The following is a 21,550-nucleotide window of genomic DNA, read 5'->3' as shown; positions in this document are numbered from 1 at the left end:
GAACTAGAACAGAACTAGAACAGAACTAGAACAGAACTAGAACAGAACTAGAACAGAACTAGAACAGAACTAGAACAGAACTAGAACAGAACTAGAACAGAACTAGAACAGAACTAGAACAGAACTAGAACAGAACTAGAACAGAACTAGAACAGAACTAGAACACGAACTAGAACAGAACTAGAACAGAACTAGAACAGAACTAGAACAGAACTAGAACAGAACTAGAACAGAACTAGAACAGAACTAGAACAGAACTAGAACAGAACTAGAACAGAACTAGAACAGAACTAGAACAGAACTAGAACAGAACTAGAACAGAACTAGAACAGAACTAGAACAGAACTAGAACAGAACTAGAACAGAACTAGAACAGAACTAGAACAGAACTAGAACAGAACTAGAACAGAACTAGAACAGAACTAGAACAGAACTAGAACAGAACTAGAACAGAACTAGAACAGAACTAGAACAGAACTAGAACAGAACTAGAACAGAACTAGAACAGAACTAGAACAGAACTAGAACAGAACTAGAACAGAACTAGAACAGAACTAGAACAGAACTAGAACAGAACTAGAACAGAACTAGAACAGAACTAGAACAGAACTAGAACAGAACTAGAACAGAACTAGAACAGAACTAGAACAGAACTAGAACAGAACTAGAACAGAACTAGAACAGAACTAGAACAGAACTAGAACAGAACTAGAACAGAACTAGAACAGAACTAGAACAGAACTAGAACAGAACTAGAACAGAACTAGAACAGAACTAGAACAGAACTAGAACAGAACTAGAACAGAACTAGAACAGAACTAGAACAGAACTAGAACAGAACTAGAACAGAACTAGAACAGAACTAGAACAGAACTAGAACAGAACTAGAACAGAACTAGAACAGAACTAGAACAGAACTAGAACAGAACTAGAACAGAACTAGAACAGAACTAGAACAGAACTAGAACAGAACTAGAACAGAACTAGAACAGAACTAGAACAGAACTAGAACAGAACTAGAACAGAACTAGAACAGAACTAGAACAGAACTAGAACAGAACTAGAACAGAACTAGAACAGAACTAGAACAGAACTAGAACAGAACTAGAACAGAACTAGAACAGAACTAGAACAGAACTAGAACAGAACTACAGAACAGAACTAGAACAGAACTAGAACAGAACTAGAACAGAACTAGAACAGAACTAGAACAGAACTAGAACAGAACTAGAACAGAACTAGAACAGAACTAGAACAGAACTAGAACAGAACTAGAACAGAACTAGAACAGAACTAGAACAGAACTAGAACAGAACTAGAACAGAACTAGAACAGAACTAGAACAGAACTAGAACAGAACTAGAACAGAACTAGAACAGAACTAGAACAGAACTAGAACAGAACTAGAACAGAACTAGAACAGAACTAGAACAGAACTAGAACAGAACTAGAACAGAACTAGAACAGAACTAGAACAGAACTAGAACAGAACTAGAACAGAACTAGAACAGAACTAGAACAGAACTAGAACAGAACTAGAACAGAACTAGAACAGAACTAGAACAGAACTAGAACAGAACTAGAACAGAACTAGAACAGAACTAGAACAGAACTAGAACAGAACTAGAACAGAACTAGAACAGAACTAGAACAGAACTAGAACAGAACTAGAACAGAACTAGAACAGAACTAGAACAGAACTAGAACAGAACTAGAACAGAACTAGAACAGAACTAGAACAGAACTAGAACAGAACTAGAACAGAACTAGAACAGAACTAGAACAGAACTAGAACAGAACTAGAACAGAACTAGAACAGAACTAGAACAGAACTAGAACAGAACTAGAACAGAACTAGAACAGAACTAGAACAGAACTAGAACAGAACTAGAACTAGAACTAGAACAGAACTAGAACAGAACTAGAACAGAACTAGAACAGAACTAGAACAGAACTAGAACAGAACTAGAACAGAACTAGAACAGAACTAGAACAGAACTAGAACAGAACTAGAACAGAACTAGAACAGAACTAGAACAGAACTAGAACAGAACTAGAACAGAACTAGAACTAGAACAGAACTAGAACAGAACTAGAACAGAACTAGAACAGAACTAGAACAGAACTAGAACAGAACTAGAACAGAACTAGAACAGAACTAGAACAGAACTAGAACAGAACTAGAACAGAACTAGAACAGAACTAGAACAGAACTAGAACAGAACTAGAACAGAACTAGAACAGAACTAGAACAGAACTAGAACAGAACTAGAACAGAACTAGAACAGAACTAGAACAGAACTAGAACAGAACTAGAACAGAACTAGAACAGAACTAGAACAGAACTAGAACAGAACTAGAACAGAACTAGAACAGAACTAGAACAGAACTAGAACTAGAACAGAACTAGAACAGAACTAGAACAGAACTAGAACAGAACTAGAACAGAACTAGAACAGAACTAGAACAGAACTAGAACTAGAACAGAACTAGAACAGAACTAGAACAGAACTAGAACAGAACTAGAACAGAACTAGAACAGAACTAGAACAGAACTAGAACAGAACTAGAACAGAACTAGAACAGAACTAGAACAGAACTAGAACAGAACTAGAACAGAACTAGAACAGAACTAGAACACAGAACTAGAACAGAACTAGAACAGAACTAGAACAGAACTAGAACAGAACTAGAACAGAACTAGAACAGAACTAGAACAGAACTAGAACAGAACTAGAACAGAACTAGAACAGAACTAGAACAGAACTAGAACAGAACTAGAACAGAACTAGAACAGAACTAGAACAGAACTAGAACAGAACTAGAACAGAACTAGAACAGAACTAGAACAGAACTAGAACAGAACTAGAACAGAACTAGAACAGAACTAGAACAGAACTAGAACAGAACTAGAACAGAACTAGAACAGAACTAGAACAGAACTAGAACAGAACTAGAACAGAACTAGAACAGAACTAGAACAGAACTAGAACAGAACTAGAACAGAACTAGAACAGAACTAGAACAGAACTAAAACAGAACTAGAACAGAACTAAAACAGAACTAAAACAGAACTAGAACAGAACTAGAACAGAACTAGAACAGAACTAGAACAGAACTAGAACAGAACTAGAACAGAACTAGAACAGAACTAGAACAGAACTAGAACAGAACTAGAACAGAACTAGAACAGAACTAGAACAGAACTAGAACAGAACTAGAACAGAACTAGAACAGAACTAGAACAGAACTAGAACAGAACTAGAACAGAACTAGAACAGAACTAGAACAGAACTAGAACAGAACTAGAACAGAACTAGAACAGAACTAGAACAGAACTAGAACAGAACTAGAACAGAACTAGAACAGAACTAGAACAGAACTAGAACAGAACTAGAACAGAACTAGAACAGAACTAGAACAGAACTAGAACAGAACTAGAACAGAACTAGAACAGAACTAGAACAGAACTAGAACAGAACTAGAACAGAACTAGAACTAACAAAACTAGGACTAAACTAAAGCTTTATCTGCCCTTAATCCTAAATCTAAATTTGATTACGCCTCTGTAAGCATTCAAAAAAATGAAAGGAATTCCCAGCAACAAAGTAAATATAAACAAACAGTGAACACTAAGTACAACACTTTAACTTGTACAACAACCATCATACAAATAAGATGAAAGTGCCTGAATTTCATTATTTTATTTTTTATTTTGTAAACTAAATAGAAATAAGGGCAAAACAGAAACAAAAAACCCTTTTCATATGCAAATCTAAAACACAATCAAATATTTTGCATTTAAGAAATACTCACATACATTCATAACTAATAGTCTGAGTTTGAATATATGAGCAAGAAAGGGAAAATAAATGTTTGTATTTATTCATGCGATTTGCTGTAAAAGAAAACACCAGCAACAAATTCTCAATTTTTATAGATTTCATTGTAAAATTTTCTTTCTGCCCTCTCACTTGGTTTGTTTATTTATTTACCTTTTGTTGTTGTTGCTGCTGTTACTGCTACTTTTTTTGTTGTTGCTGTTGATTTGTGGGTACGAAGGGACTGGTGATTTTATTGTTGTTTATATAGTTGTTGTTTCTTATTTAGCTGTATTTAGCTCTTCACTTTGTTATTCACTTATTGTTGAGAAGACAGTGTGAGTGTTTCTTTGAATAGTTTATTTCTTTTAGTTTAACCACGTAAAAAGGAATTTTGGACAGGAAAAAAGGTTAAGAACAATAAAAAATATATGTCACCCTTTGTGTATTCTTTTATGTCGACAACCATAGTATGTAAATGTACACAAGTTAATATTTAACATGCATATAAATATCTATTAGGGATCATTTTATCCCAAATGTTGTTTGCTTTATCTACAAAACTAAAACAGATTTACCAAATTGAGTCATTTGTTCATTGGAGGGGTTTTCCGGGTCTTTCATTTGCTTTATTTTTAGTAGTATAATTTTATTTGTCAAAAGGTTGAACTGAACATTGGCTGAAATTATGAAAATATACAGTTTAGAGTAAAATCTTGTTTTTTAGTCAACCATTTCTTTATGATTGGGTTTTGGGATAAAAAATTATTTTATTTTTCATCATAGTCTCCTTTGATATCAATGCACTTTGTCCAACGTTTCTCCAATTTGTTATCCCTTCCAATAAATAAGATTTGTCTAGGTCATCAAAATAGGTATCTTTTTGTGAGATGATTTTATCATTGGAGTCAAATGTCTTTCCGCCGAGACATTGCTTCAGATTTAGAAACAAGAAATAGGCACTCGGTACCAAATCCGGAGAATAATGTGGAAGAGTCTGCTATCAATGGATTTCAAACACAAACTAAAAGACGCAGTTTGTTAAAATTTTGACAGGAGTAAACTGACAGATGAATGTTGACAACAGCAGTGTTGCCCTTTCAGTCAAAAGCTGGGATTTTAAAAACGAAGCAGTTCCAGAAGCAGCAAATAAAATCTCAGGAAATGATAATATCCATTTCTAACTTGAGACTTCGGGGTTACAAGATACATAGCGGACATCTACTTGAGGCGGCCCTGAAGCAGAAACACAAGCAAAAATCAAAAACACTGCTTCGTCAATATACAAGTAACGTCCATAGGAGAATTCCGTTTACAAATTTTCACAGTGGCGGAATCTTTCAACAAACAAAATGACAGAGTCTATGCTACGTCACCTCTACAAGCATTGAAAGTGGTTCCTAGTCATAAGGAGTTTCTTACATATTAATGTCCTTCCAGCTGCGTAATATCGCCAAGTATTGGAAGTGGTTCCTAGACATTTCATGAAGCAGTTTCTTTTATATCAACGTCCTTCCTGGCATGTATCCGAAGAGAATCCAAATGTATGATGTTGTAGTTTGGATTATGAGGAGTATTTCAACAATCAAAATGACAGAGTCAATGCTATGTTATCTCGCAAAGTATTAGAAGTGGTTCCTAGATATGTATCCGAAGAGAATATAAATGTTTGATGTTGTAGTTTGGATGTTTGTTTGGGTGTTCAGGGGAAACTTCTGCGACAACATGATATAATTAGGAGAACCTGTATTTCTTCCTGTAGCAGATGTCTCAAGATGATAGTTTTCAGCAGTAGTACCACAGTTGATCACAGAACGATCAATTGTGTTGTAGGTGGCCAACAAGTAACCTATGGCCGCCTTTAAATAGCTTCTTGTAAGCTTTGCATATTTCTCTGCTGGAGCACAATATTAGATGACCACTGTAAGTGACCAACAATGTTTCTTCATTTCTATACTGCAATCAATCAATTATTCTTGCGCTTCTTGTGGATGTGTAGGGAGGTTAGAGAGGTAATAGTTAAATAGGAGTAGCAACAGGATCCTGGTCTGAGAAACCACCTGTTTAATTTTATGGGGTTTTGTGCATCATCCACTCAGCTAATTCGTGACGATAATTTTAACCCATAAATTGCACGCTTAATAGTTTAGCATTCTATTATATTGAATTTGGACTTTTATGTTCTTTAATCCAGTTAAATATTATGTCAAATTACTATACAAATTTTTATCAAGTAATATGATCCTTGATTCTGATTCTGATAAACATCCCTAAAAATATAGGCCAATATTTAAGAGACAAAATATTGAAATACCAGAAAAACAGGAAAATCTTAAACAATTGTATAAATTTAAATTGTCTTCATTAAATTCCACACGAAGCTTTTCCTTCAGAAAACTTTCCATAACATTTGACACTTTATTTTAAATGACAAAAACTTTTTCTAAATAAAAGTATGTTTAATGTTTCTTTCTTGAAATGTATTTAAATATTAAGTTTTCCACGATTATAAAGTCTACGAGGCGTATGATTTATTTTTAACAACGTTTTCAATTAATATCCATCATACGGCCAAGAGACAAAAACAACTTTGCGTAACAACTACATTTTAACAAATTACTAAGGAAAGCTGTTAATGGTTGTTGGGGGAAAAAAGGTCAAAGATTGTTGTTTTTATTTTGTGTTAAATTTGACACTTTTACTTTTTATATAAAAGAAACAAATTTATCTTTTATGGTATTTTGTTTGCATTATTGTTAAATTTATTTTCAAATAAATTGTCAATCTAGTTTCATTTGTGTTAAATTTTGTTAGAAAATCTTTTCAATGTTATTTAGCTTTTAAATCCCCAAATACGGAAATAATTTTATAAATAAACATGAATATTAAATGTACGATTCAATTACCATCAAATAGAATGCGTAGAAATGTATTTCAACAAATATGAGTTTAAACATAGATATTTTGTGTTTTCAAATGCTTGAAAACAAACACGTTTTGTAGATAAATATAAGCAAAGGATTTTCTAAAAGGAGGTGTTTTTCAGTTCAGTTCTAGTTCAGTTCTAGTTCAGTTCTAGTTCAGTTCTAGTTCAGTTCTAGTTCAGTTCTAGTTCAGTTCAGTTCTAGTTCAGTTCTAGTTCAGTTCTAGTTCAGTTCTAGTTCAGTTCTAGTTCAGTTCTAGTTCAGTTCTAGTTCAGTTCTAGTTCAGTTCTAGTTCAGTTCTAGTTCAGTTCTAGTTCAGTTCTAGTTCAGTTCTAGTTCAGTTCTAGTTCAGTTCTAGTTCAGTTCTAGTTCAGTTCTAGTTCAGTTCTAGTTCAGTTCTAGTTCAGTTCTAGTTCAGTTCTAGTTCAGTTCTAGTTCAGTTCTAGTTCAGTTCTAGTTCAGTTCTAGTTCAGTTCTAGTTCAGTTCTAGTTCAGTTCTAGTTCAGTTCTAGTTCAGTTCTAGTTCAGTTCTAGTTCAGTTCTAGTTCAGTTCTAGTTCAGTTCTAGTTCAGTTCTAGTTCAGTTCTAGTTCAGTTCTAGTTCAGTTCTAGTTCAGTTCTAGTTCAGTTCTAGTTCAGTTCTAGTTCAGTTCTAGTTCAGTTCTAGTTCAGTTCTAGTTCAGTTCTAGTTCAGTTCTAGTTCAGTTCTAGTTCAGTTCTAGTTCAGTTCTAGTTCAGTTCTAGTTCAGTTCTAGTTCAGTTCTAGTTCAGTTCTAGTTCAGTTCTAGTTCAGTTCTAGTTCAGTTCTAGTTCAGTTCTAGTTCAGTTCTAGTTCAGTTCTAGTTCAGTTCTAGTTCAGTTCTAGTTCAGTTCTAGTTCAGTTCTAGTTCAGTTCTAGTTCAGTTCTAGTTCAGTTCTAGTTCAGTTCTAGTTCAGTTCTAGTTCAGTTCTAGTTCAGTTCTAGTTCAGTTCTAGTTCAGTTCTAGTTCAGTTCTAGTTCAGTTCTAGTTCAGTTCTAGTTCAGTTCTAGTTCAGTTCTAGTTCAGTTCTAGTTCAGTTCTAGTTCAGTTCTAGTTCAGTTCTAGTTCAGTTCTAGTTCAGTTCTAGTTCAGTTCTAGTTCAGTTCTAGTTCAGTTCTAGTTCAGTTCTAGTTCAGTTCTAGTTCAGTTCTAGTTCAGTTCTAGTTCAGTTCTAGTTCAGTTCTAGTTCAGTTCTAGTTCAGTTCTAGTTCAGTTCTAGTTCAGTTCTAGTTCAGTTCTAGTTCAGTTCTAGTTCAGTTCTAGTTCAGTTCTAGTTCAGTTCTAGTTCAGTTCTAGTTCAGTTCTAGTTCAGTTCTAGTTCAGTTCTAGTTCAGTTCTAGTTCAGTTCTAGTTCAGTTCTAGTTCAGTTCTAGTTCAGTTCTAGTTCAGTTCTAGTTCAGTTCTAGTTCAGTTCTAGTTCAGTTCTAGTTCAGTTCTAGTTCAGTTCTAGTTCAGTTCTAGTTCAGTTCTAGTTCAGTTCTAGTTCAGTTCTAGTTCAGTTCTAGTTCAGTTCTAGTTCAGTTCTAGTTCAGTTCTAGTTCAGTTCTAGTTCAGTTCTAGTTCAGTTCTAGTTCAGTTCTAGTTCAGTTCTAGTTCAGTTCTAGTTCAGTTCTAGTTCAGTTCTAGTTCAGTTCTAGTTCAGTTCTAGTTCAGTTCTAGTTCAGTTCTAGTTCAGTTCTAGTTCAGTTCTAGTTCAGTTCTAGTTCAGTTCTAGTTCAGTTCTAGTTCAGTTCTAGTTCAGTTCTAGTTCAGTTCTAGTTCAGTTCTAGTTCAGTTCTAGTTCAGTTCTAGTTCAGTTCTAGTTCTATTCTAGTTCAGTTCTAGTTCAGTTCTAGTTCTATTCTAGTTCAGTTCTAGTTCAGTTCTATTTCAGTTCTAGTTCAGGTTCTAGTTTAGGTTCTAGTTCAGGTTCTAGTTCAGGTTCTAGTTCACGTTCTAGTTCAGGTTCTAGTTGAGGTTCTAGTTCAGGTTCTCGTTGAGGTTCTAGTTGAGATTCTAGTTCAGGTTCTAGTTCAGGTTCTAGTTGAGGTTCCAGTTCAGGTTCTAGTTCAGGTTTTAGTTCAGGTTCTAGGTTCGGGTTCAGGTTCAGGTTCTAGTTCACTGAACTAGAACTGATTAACACATATTTTTGACTTAACCTATAAAACAACATTATGATAATATTATCCAATGGAATTATGGTAAATGACAACCCTTACAAAGCATTTGCCATAGAATTCAATGAATTTGAATTGTTTGTGGAAAAGATGCTGGGATATTGCAAATGCTTTAAATAAATTTGACATTAAGTTTAGTTGGTAATGTCAATAACAAAGAACAAATGATACAAATTGACTGGATGGCAGGCAGACTAACTAAATACAGTGAAAACCAAATTTAAATCTAAAGTTTGAAATTAGCTTTAAAACATATTAAATGGAAATATTTGAAGGAATTTAAATTTTATTTTGTAAATCAGAAAAGTGAAAGTCTTAAAAATGTAATATTTCGCTTCTTCTATCATTAAATCATCTTGCATTTGTCTTTTGAATAAAGAAGTCAGAAAAGATTTTCTTTTGGTTGATCACATCTGTTGTGACAACCATTGACATGTTGTTAAAAAATCATTAAAAAGGTTGTAGCAGAAATGAAATGTTAAGAATTATTAAGTTTTTTTTTTTTGCTTTAAAGATTGGCAGCATAATTTGAGTTTATAAAACAATATGTTGCATTGTGTTGAAGAAATTAAAGGAGTGTGTAACACTTTTAAAAGTTAAAAAATATTAAGACAGAGGGAAAAAACTTTGAGTGTTTTTGTTGTTCTTTTTTAAGGAAAAAGTTATTAAAACAAACAAAAAGTATTTGATTTCTTTGAAATAAGATGATTTTTTTTGGCAAAAAGTTTTAGAATGTTAAAGATTTGTAAAGAAATTGTGGCTGTTATCATTAAAAATTCAATGTTAAACCACTAAAATTAATTTAAGATTTTGCGGAATTAGCTTTACAAGTTTCTGGGAATTGTGTCAATGGTAGAGAGAATTCAAGTATTCAATTCATTAAATTTCTTAAATTTTTAACTTCATTTTGCAGCATATTGGATTAATTTATAAGTTCCTTCATAAAAGATAAAGTTGCCATTAATCTGTTTAACAAATTGTGCTCCGTTCTACCCCTTTATGTTCAATAGCCTATATTTTGTACGTCTTCGATGCTATATTTGCTGAACATTTTAGCAAAATCAGAGAACGATTAGAGGCTTTAAATCAAATTATAGTCTTCTTTGAGGTCTATGCACTATGTGAAACATTTCTTTAATTTGTTTATCTCTTCCAAAAAATAAGAATTGTCGAGGTCATTTCTTTAGGTTTGGAAACAAGAAATAGTCAGTCGCGGCGGCCATATTTGTAAAGCTTTCTTACAGCCAAGTGGTCATTGAAAATTGAAACCACTGAGCCATGTGAGATGCCTTTGGCTTCCACAATCTCTCGCATATTCATTCTCCGATCGTACAACACCAAATCGTGATTTTGTTTCGGGTGAAGAGATCTTAACTGGGCGTCTAGATTGTACGGCCACAACGAAATTCAGTAAATCACTTTTTTACCATTGAAATTGATGGTGCAGAGTTTTTTTTATCAAGTTTACACAGAGAAAACATATTAGTGATAGCTACCCAATGTGTTGCCAATCGAATGATTCTACCTTAGTGACCGAATTTTACAGTTGTGCCTACAAAATTTTAGAAAGTTTGGTTGCTTCAACCGTAATTCTTCTTTATCAACTGACTTTCTGTTGATAGAACCGAAAAATTCTATGTGTTCAACCGAATCATTCGATTGACAACAAATTCGGTTGCTATTACGAATCTGTTTTCTCTGTGTAGACTTGCTTAAGGCCAAAAATTATTTTTTTTTCATTTTCTCCTCAAGTCACGCGGTAGTCAGCTATCAATGTCTGTCAAACACAAACTAAATGATGCAGCTTGTTAAAATTTTGACAGGTGCCAACTGACAGATGCCTGTTGACAAGAGCAGTGTGGCCCTTTCAGTTACGAGGCGGGAAATTAAAAAAAGGTCACGGACCCGCCCTCGTAAGCTAAATATAAGTGGACCCCTTATTTTCAATATCTTCTTAAATTACTTAAATAACATAATCATTGTATTTATAATATAATAATGTTATATTTCAATAAACAAATACAATAGAGTCTAAAGCAGCTAAAACAAAAAGCTGCTCTAACCTAAAAAACATTAAATACAAAAATCTTCTTAGATTTCCCACATATTTTTATTTTAAGCCACATTCTAATGGTGTGAGACATATTTATTTTAAGAATTGTGTTCAAACATAAATTGTTATGTTTTTGCTTCTCTTTTCTCCGCAAATTTCCCCCTTTGTTGCAAATGAAAGTTGTCAATGCTTGTATTTTGTTATACTCTTCATCATGAGTGTTAAGGGTAAATATAAGTTTGTCATTTCCACGGTTTTCATTTGCTTACCCATAAAGTTTATTTATTCTGGATCATTATAGATAACATTGTCGACATAGCCTTGTCCGTCTGCCCGTCTGTATGTTGAAATCAACTTTCCGCAGCCCCCAAATAACTTAGACACTGTGTGTAATTTTTTAAGTCATGGAAATATAACCATATACGGACACCAGTACGTAATAAAAAACCAAAAAAAAAAAAATACCCATGTCTCCCAGTTTTGACCAAAGTCATGCTATTTTTTTAATGGGCACCAAAGATTTGGATCCTCGGTATTATTTTTGGAAAAAAGTGATAATTTTCTCAGGCTCATATCTTGCAAACAGTTCGGAATTTTGATTTACTCTCTGAGACAAAGTTATAGCCCTTGTCATAAAGAAAATTAAAAAACTTCATCGTCAAGATCAAAATCGCCAAAAACATTAAAAAATTCGAAATAAATTTTTTTTAAAGCTGCCTAAAAGTATGCTTTAGTTTATTGCCCAAAACATATAATTCCTTTAGTTTTTTCTTACTAACTTATATTGACCTACCTAAACGGTGTTAAGAATCATTCCTAGGAAGTTCATATGTTCTAGAAAGTTGTTTATTGAGATCTTAGGTAAATTTTTGTAGTTGATTGTTTCTTTGAATTTTGAACGGTTTGCTACCTATAGACCTGAACAGGGGAAAAAAGGTAAAAAAATGAAATTTTTTCAAGTTTTTTGAGATTTTAATCTTGAAGATGAAGTTTTTTTGATTTTATATGTTCACAATTTTTGTTCTATATGACAAGAGCTACAACTTTGCCTCAGAGAGTAAATAAAAATTCCGAACTGTTTGCAAGATATGAGCTTAAGAAAATGATTACTTTTTTTCAAAAATGACACCGAGACCCCCAAATCTTTGGGGGCCCATAAAAAATGCATGACTTTTTTTAAAAAAATATTAAAAAAAATATTCATTGGTGAAGGGTATAAAAGATTCGGTACATCTCTTATTTTTTTTTTGCTAAATTTCCTCTGTGGCATTTTTAGACATTTATGTTTTTTTTTTTGGTTGGTGTCTTTGTCTTGTTATAAGTGGTATTTAGGTTCATTTTTTTTGTTTAAATATTTTTATTATTTTTCATTGTTTATTTTTTATAAGTGGCTGTTTGGTGGCAGTTCTTTTTATTGGTTAAAGTTAAAATGTTTTGATATTGTGTTTTTTTTTCTAAATTTGTTTGTGCGTTTACAAGAGGAATTCAATGTTTATTGTTTTATTTGATTTTTTTGATGTTGTGGGTTTCCTTAAGTGGTTTAATAATGTTATATCTGTTCAATTATTGTTAAACTGGGGAATTTCTGTTAATAAAAACATAAATGTTTTCAACGATTTAACTTACTTACTGGGTTTTGTAATATAACAAGCAGTTTAATTGTTACAATACCAGCTGACATTAAATAAAAGGCTTATTAAAAATTTTTTATTTAGAGGACTTTTAAGCAAATATTTGCTTTACTATGTTTATAATTTCAACTCCCTATAGCTTTAAAATAAGTTTTTTTTTTTTTTTTCCAAAAACCTTTACCAAAATTCTTATAATTTTACCACAAAATTTCCATTAAGCCTTTTTTCCCTCTCATTTATTATTTAAACATTAGTTAAAAATTCTTATTTTACTTGTACTCCTGCACAATCCCCAATGATTATAATTCCAAAATTATGTGTAACCTTAACAAAACCAGGCAACAATAAGAATACATTACAATAAATAAATTTATTAAATTGAAATCCCTGATACAATCGATAAAAGGTACTTTTCGTTAAGCTGACATATGATAATGTGTGTGTGTAGACACACATTTATACAATTTGTTTGTCTACATATGTAAATACCACATGCACATTAGAAAACAGTAATTAAGTAATTCATTGGAACTTTCAACAGGATAACAAACTTGTACAATTTTCATAGACCCAGTCTAGTAACAAAATGAATAAACGAATGTGTTTAAATACATTTTTAATGTAATTATAGGCATACTAACATTATTTGTACCAGGGATGTAGGAATTGTACTTTATTTGGTACCATTTAAAATTGAAAGGTACAATACGTACTCTACACAATTGAAATTTACCTAATAATTGATTTACCTTAGCCATGGACAAGTTGATACGATCGTACTTTTTGTGATATTACTAGCTTAACCCATCGCGCTTCAAAAAACTAAAGAAATTAGGTGTTTTGGGCCATAAACTATTAAATTACTATAAACTAAAGCATACTTTTAGGCAGCTTCAAAAAATTTATTTCTAAATTTATTTTGAATTTTTAAGGTTTTTTGCGATATTGATCTTGAAGATGAAGTTTTTTTGATTTGTTATGTTCACAATTTTTGTTCCTTATGACAAGGGCTATAACTTTGCCTCAGAGAGTAAATCAAAATTCCGAACTGTTTGCAAGATATGAGTCTGACAAAATAATCACTTTTTTTGTAAAAATGACACCGAGTCCCCAAATCTTTGGGGGCTCATAACAAAAAAAGTGCATGACTTTGGGCAAAACTGGGAGACACGGGTGTTTTTTTTTTGGTCATTTATCAGGTATATGCCCGTATATGGTTATATTTCCATGACTCAAAAAATTACACACAGTGTTCGTACACACAGCGATCGTACCTCCTGGTACGATCCCTCCAATTTTTGTTTAAACCTCATGCAATAATAAGAAATTGAATCGTGTAAATTTTAAAGACTTTCACAATTATAGTACACCATATATTTGAAAAAAAAAACTATTTACTTTGCATGATAGGAGCCACGCCCACTAATCCGATTCCGCCCATTTTCAGCCAAATTCCATACAGTGATATGAAATGGAATCGTACAAAATTTAAATACTTTTAAGATTAAAGTTCTTGAGATATTCGAAAATAACAATTTAGATTGTATGGGAGGTGCCACACCCTCAAATACCGCCCATTTTTACCTAAATTATCTAATCCGGAGTATAGTGCGGAAGAGGGATCATATCGTAGCCTAATTCATGGATTTTTGCCATGAAAACTGCAAACAATGTGCAGTGCACATGTGTGTAACCTTTTGTGCACCCGATTGTGAGCAAATACGGCAGCCATCTTGCGGAAAGCTTTCTCATACCAAAGAGATCATTCAAAATCGAAAACACTGAGCCATGTGAGATGTCTATGGCTGTCACAATCTCTTCCACTTTCAATCTCGTAATAGTTTTCAATTGTTTCGGGTGTAGAGACCTCAACAGGGCATGTAGAACGTTCAAAATCTTCCGTGCTTGTACGGCCACAACGAAATTCAGTAAACCAATTTTTTAACTTTGAAATTGATGGTACAGAGTTCCCATAGTATTTATTAAGCTTAGCCTTTATTTGAGTGATGTTTTTTTTTCCTCAAAAAATAATGCTTAATGAGCAGGCGAAATTCACTTTTTACCAATTTGTACTCAAGTCACGAGGTAGTCTGCTATCAATGGCTGTCAAACACAAACTTAATGTCGCAGCTTGATAATATTTTGACAGGAGTGTACTGACTAGGGTATTCGAATTATTCGATTTTTCTCTTGTTCGAATAAAACGAATAATTCGAATAAGAGATTTTAAATTATTTGAATAATTCGATCACACGTTTAAAATTAATCGAATTATTCGAATAATTTAATTTTTTTTAATAAAGTAAAAATGAAGTTTTGATTTCGGTTTTTTAATATTTTATTGTTAAAGAAAAACAAAAAATTACGTTATAGTTAATAATTCAAGCATTGATAATGTTAAAAAACATTCGAAAACTAAGTCCATCATTAAATTTTCAACAAAAATAACCGAACAATCTACAATACAATTGACTAGAAAACCCTTTAGTTTCCGTTTTGGAGCTATGCTTTAAAAATGTTGATTGGACATGATCCTGAATTCAAATACAATATAAACGTATTAAGAACTTTTTTATGTAGTTCATTAATTCGGGTTTTAAATTGAGTAACTCATTCTTTAGTAATTATTCACTAGTTCTATATTATTTATAAAAAATTGTATTATACATCAAGCTCTATCAACGTTGCCGAATATTTGCTTAATACAGTGGTCTTGGGGAATTACACAATAAAGGGAATCTGTCCAAAGTTTGATATCATTGTCAGTGAACGTGGCTAATTTGAAGTCAGGCAGACGCATTTACAACTACACGCAAAAAGTTTATTACCATGTTAGACAAAGATGTTCAAAACCATGTACATATAAGACGAACTCCATGCTTTTCTTGCAACAAAACGTTAGTTTGCAATATTTGTGTTTATCATTCGATTTAATAACATCACTTAAATATATTTTAAGATCATGTCCTTTATCTATTTCAATGTAAGCATTATAAATGTCATCCTCAATATCACTTTGGACGACCGTTTCAAAATCACATTCTCCATCACATTCAACTCCACTTTAATCTAAGTTATTATTTTGATTATTAATTGCGATTCTTCTAATATTTCGCCAGTTAAATTTCAAATATTTTATTCCGTACCTCTTATTTTCATTGGTTCAAGTCCTAAGTTAAAAATTTTGAAAGATTTGTATTTAGAATTGTAACTTCTTGCAGTAATATTTATATATTTATAGAAGGAGCTATTGGAACACTCATTTACAGTGATCGAAAGTCCCTTTGTTTTTAGTTATTTGTCGAATTTCAGAAACAATACAATTTTTGTGAGTCATTATTACTTATTTAAATTTGAAATTATGAAAAATATTAAGCAATTTAATAAATTTAAATATATATGAACATTTATTCGTTTTATTCGATTATTCTACACAAAATTGTTCAAATTATTCGTTATTCGAAAATGTCCATTTTTAAATTGTTCGAATAATTATTCGTAAGAAATTATTCGATTAATCGAACGATCATTAGTCGAATGAATAACCTAGTACTGACAGATGCCTGTTTACAGAAACAGTGTTGACCTTTCAGTTAAGAGCCGGGAAATTAAAAAAGTCGCGGACTTATTGACCCTCCCGCCTACATTAATTATGAAAAGTTTGAAACATTTTGCACCCAGTTGTATTTAGGTGGGTTTCAAAGGCAGAAAGGTACTTTTTAATATTTTAAACTTTTGTTTTAAATAAGATAAGTTTTAATTTAAGTGTGAAATACTTTTTCCTCTAATGGTACCAAATTTTTGATTTTTTCTAAATTTACTAAAATGGAAACATAAAGTTGGGCTTTCTCATTTTTAATAAAAAGAAAAACCTCACAAACTGGTATTTAATCTCTCGTCCAAAATTGTTTGCTTGATTAAAGTAAGAACCAACTAAAAGGGTGGTACTTCTTACTTATTTTCATTAAACATTTTGATTGAGAATCAACAAATGGTTATATAGTGGTACTTTTTATTTCTTCTGAATGTACTTTTTGATTTACTTATTAAATTGATTTATATATGTTCTTGATTGAAGCTGGAATCTATAAAATAGAACACTTAATTGGTACTTTTTATATATTCTCTCGGTACCTATTAATTTTTCTTAATAAAATTAGTTTTTTTGATTCTTATCAAAAAAAGAATCAATAAACGGGATACTAAATTTTATTAGTCTGATGGTGCATTTTGATTTTCTTATTAAAACATGTATTTGTGCACTTTTGTATCTAATTCATATTAAAACTCCAAAGAAAGGGACTTTTGTTTCAGTTTACGAAATGTTGCATTTAGTTGCCAACATTTACAATATATTTTTTTGAGAGCCATGCTATCCTCCTTCACATATGTTCTCTATTTGCTCGCTTGTTCAGTTATTTACTAAAAAACGATACAAATTTTGAAAAATTATTTTATCTGCTGCTGTTAATCAACTACAATTGTTTGTATATGTATTGTTATACAAGCCTGAGTACCCAACAGTTCTGTTGATTGGTCCCCAATTAGTTAACACATTAACTCTGTAATTTATTATTTAACTAAGTGTCTGGATTTTTTAAAATGTTTAGCTTTTATTTTGAAACATTTGTACAAAATAAATTTATTCAAAGTATTGGCTATTATTGGCTATGACTTTTTCACATCTTTCTGGCAACAGAACGAATCATGAAAATATCGGCTACTATGTTAATATCGGATACTCAAATTGAAGCGTATCCCAGAGAGAGCGTTCTAGATAGATCGAAACAAATATTAGTCGGAGGGGAATGGTCTGAACTAGCGCATATTCTTATTTTATTCCTTACTAGCTGACCCGGTGCGCTTCGCCACCCCAATTAGAAGAAAGAAATAGTAAATAGTCAAGTCTCACTTTGTGAATCTAATTGAAAATGTCTAATTTCATATTTCTGGGTCCATTATTATAGAAAATGCAAAATGTGTTCCTAATTTTAAAATTTTAGGTTTATTATTATAAAATATTCAAAAAGTACCATTGCAATAAGGAAATAGTACCATTGATTATCACTTTTAAATTCGCATTCACTAAACCATAACCCGTCAAGTTTGAATTTTAGATTTGTATATCATATCCTATATTATCAACTAATTTTGTTTCTATAATACTTTAATAAATTATCACAAAACCGAAACCGATCGGTTTTTAATTTTTTAAAACCGAAACCGCGGTTTTGAAATTCTTCGATTTTTTGGAAAATCTAGGTCCATTATTATAGGAAATTCAAAAAAGTACCATTAGAATATATAAAAAGTACCAAAAATCCCCCACTTGTGGTTTCCCACTCACTCGGGTCCATATAAGCTTAATTTCATGGCTTTAGGTTCATTGGTGAAGAAATTACAAAAAGTACCATTCGAATAAAGAAAAAGTACCAAAAAGTCTCCCATAGAATTCTAACTCACTTAGGACCATGTATGCTTAATTTCATGTTTTTAAGTCCATTGCTATAGAAAATAAAAAAAGTACCATTAGAATAAACAAAAGGTACCATGAGGTATCCGCTTGAATTTTCAATCACTTAGGACCATATACGCTTAATTTCATATTTCTAGGTCCATTATATTATAGAAAATTCAAAAAGTACCATTAGAATATAGAAAAAGTACCAAAAAGCACCCACTTGTAGTTGCCCACCCACTCGTTTCCGTATAACCGTTATTTAGGCCCTAATTTTGTAAATCACGTCACCAAAGTGATGTTTATGTGCAAAGCAAAAACAACATTTCACACATTTTAAAAATTTGTTTTTGTTTTGTGTACACAATTTTCAAATTATGAAAGGCAAATCAACGCTTGAATTTTTGTGCGTTTGTTTGGTTCACAATTTGTACATAAAACAAAAACAACTTTTTGAAATGTGTGAATTGTTTGTTTTTGCTTTGCACATAAATATCACTTTGGTGACGTATTTTACAAAATTAGGGCCTTAATGTTTCTAGGTTCATTGGTGAAGAAATTACAAAAAGTACCATTTGAATAAAAAATAAGTACCAAAAAGCCTCCCCCTAGACTTCTCACTCACTTACGACCATAAATGTTTAATTTCGTGTTTCTAAGTCCATTGTTATAGAAAATTCAAAAAAGTACCATTATAATATAGAAAAAGTACTAAAAAGTATACACTTGTGGTTTTCCAGTCACTCAGGTTCATATAAGCTTTATTTCATGATTCTAGGTTCATTGGTGAAGAAATTACAAAAAGTACCATTCGAATAAAGAAAAAGTACCAAAAAGTCGCCCCCTAGAATTCTAACTCACTTAGGACCATGTATGCTTAATTTCATGTTTTAAAGTCCATTGCTATAGAAAATTAAAAAAAGTATCATTAGAATAAACAAAAAGTACCATGAAGTATCCGTTTGAATTTTCAATCACTTATGACCATATACGCTTAATTTCATATTTCTAGGTCCATTATATTATAGAAAATTCAAAAAGTACTATTAGAATAAACAAAAAGTACCAAAAAGTCTCCCCCTAGAATTCTCACTCACTTAGGGCCATATATGCTTAATTTCATGTTTCTAAGTCCATTGTTAAAGAAAATTCAAAAAAGTACCATTAGAATATAGAAAAAGTACCAAAAAGCCCACACTTGTGGTTTCCCACTCACTCGGTTCTATATAAGCTTTATTTCATGTTTCTAGGTTCATTGGTGAAGAAATTACAAAAAGTACCAATCGAATAAAGAAAAAGTACCAAAAAGTCTCCCCCTAGAATTATCAATTACTTAGGACCATATATGCTTAATTTCATGTTTCTAAGTCCATAGTTATAGAAAATTCAAAAAGTACCATTAGAATAAAGAAAAAGTACCAAAAAGTCTCCCCCTAGAATTCTCACTCACTTATGACCATATATGCTTAATTTCATGTTTCTAAGTCCATAGTTATAGAAAATTCAAAAAAGTACCATTAGAATATAGAAAAAGTACCAAAAAAGTACTTGTGGTTTCCCACTCACTCGGTTTATATATAAGCTTTATTTCATGTTTCTAGGTTCATTGGTGAAGAAATTACAAAAAGTACCATTCCAATAAAGAAAAAGTACCAAAAAGTCTCCCCTTAGAATTCTCACTCACTTATGACCATATATGTTTAATTTCATGTTTCTAAGTCCATTATTATAGAAATTTCAAAAAAGTACCATTAGAAGAACAAAAAAGTACCTATAGTACAGTTCACACATTTTGGTACATAAATATTATCCCCTATTCCTAACACTAACTTCACTCAAATACATATCAGCTAACTTTAATGTCGATAACTGAAATAATTTAAAATGTTAAAAAAGTACCATTAGGAGAAAAGTACCAATTTCCCTTTTCTTACTTGAACACCCCTCAAGTTTGAAATTTAAAAATATTCCATTTTGCCAAAATTGTTTATGCTACAGGCATGTATCAAAATATTAAAATCTGTGTTAATGTGCCCAAGAATAAATATGTTTTAAAAAAAGTACCAAACTGTTTACCCGGATTTGGCCCAATATACACCTTGGCACTCGAGTTCCAAATAACACCCTGTTAGTTAATTTTTGTATGAATCCAGGAACCAACGTTAAAAAATTGGCTTAATAATTTCAAATATAATGTATTTTCCCGATTTTATCCCCTTTTTGGTACCTTTTTTATCCCCATTGAGGTGGTACAATTTCATTCAAATAAATTTCTGTAACGTGGTGGGAGCTCATAATAAAATATTCGTATGTCTATGTCAAATTATAGAAAAACATATTTTATGAAAAAGTACCAAAAATAAACACAATTTTTATCCCTTAAAGGTTCGAATTTCCAAAAAGTACCAAACTTATATTTTTTATTTTTTGTTAATTAAAGAATACGATTTAAAATTTGTTTCTATGTTTATTGGTTTAAAAGATACATAGGGTGCAAAAAAAGTACCAAAATACAGTTTTTACCCGTTTTCTCCCCTAAAAGTTTCGAATTTCCAAAAAGTACGAAACACCTGTCAGCTTATTTTTTAAATGGAGTAACATGCTATTTTAAGTTTTTTTGTATCTTTATTAGTTTTGAAGATATAAGGTTACCGAATTTACCCGTTTTTACCCTTTTTTACCCCCTAAACGTTCGAATTTCCTTCTTATCGGATCGTTTTGGGGAGGGAGGAACCCACAGTTAAAATTTCGTGATTCTAGCTTCAGCCGTTTGGGCTGTGCGATGATGAATCAGGCAGTCAGTCAGTCAGTAACGTTACTCTTTTATATATATAGATAGAAGATTTTTAGAGTTGCTTGAATATTTCGAATTTAAATTCGAAATTTCGAACATATTTTGAAAAGCTTATATTCCGATACTACATTGAAAATACGAAATTGTGCTTGAATTCAAATATAACGATTTTAACGGCTGATTTAAAAGTAGCATAATGCTTTGAAATAGCACTGCTGTAATAGCAAACTGTAACATATCTGTGGGCATTATTAACATTGAATAAAAGCTTTCAGTTGACCATTGATCGTAAGTATGGCAACGCTGTTTGCTGCTACCGTATATTCGAATTCGAATATTCAGTTAAAGAATATTGCAGAAAGTACACCATAGATGGCGTATGTATTAGAAAGCTCTAGACAGTTAAAGAGCAATCTAGAGTGCATATGGCAGTGTTATAAATAGTGGCAGAGGTTGCAGTAGTTAGTTAGTTAGTTAGTTAATCAGAGACGCTATTTGAATAAACATCAACTGAGTGCCTTAAAGTGGGATATATTTTAAAGTGAATTCGTAAAAAAACATTGAGTGACTATTTAATTCTGTTGTTGTACATTTTATATATGTAAATAAAGAGTTGTTACAATTTGCAAACTACTAAACGGCTTTTATTTGCAATCAAAAGTATCCGGTTTATTTAAAGGAAATAAACCAACGT

This window comes from Calliphora vicina, chromosome 2 (genome assembly GCF_958450345.1).
Source record: "Calliphora vicina chromosome 2, idCalVici1.1, whole genome shotgun sequence".
Classification (NCBI taxonomy): domain Eukaryota; kingdom Metazoa; phylum Arthropoda; class Insecta; order Diptera; family Calliphoridae; genus Calliphora; species Calliphora vicina.
The sequence above is the reverse complement of the archived record's forward strand: the minus strand, read 5'-3'. Positions refer to the sequence as shown.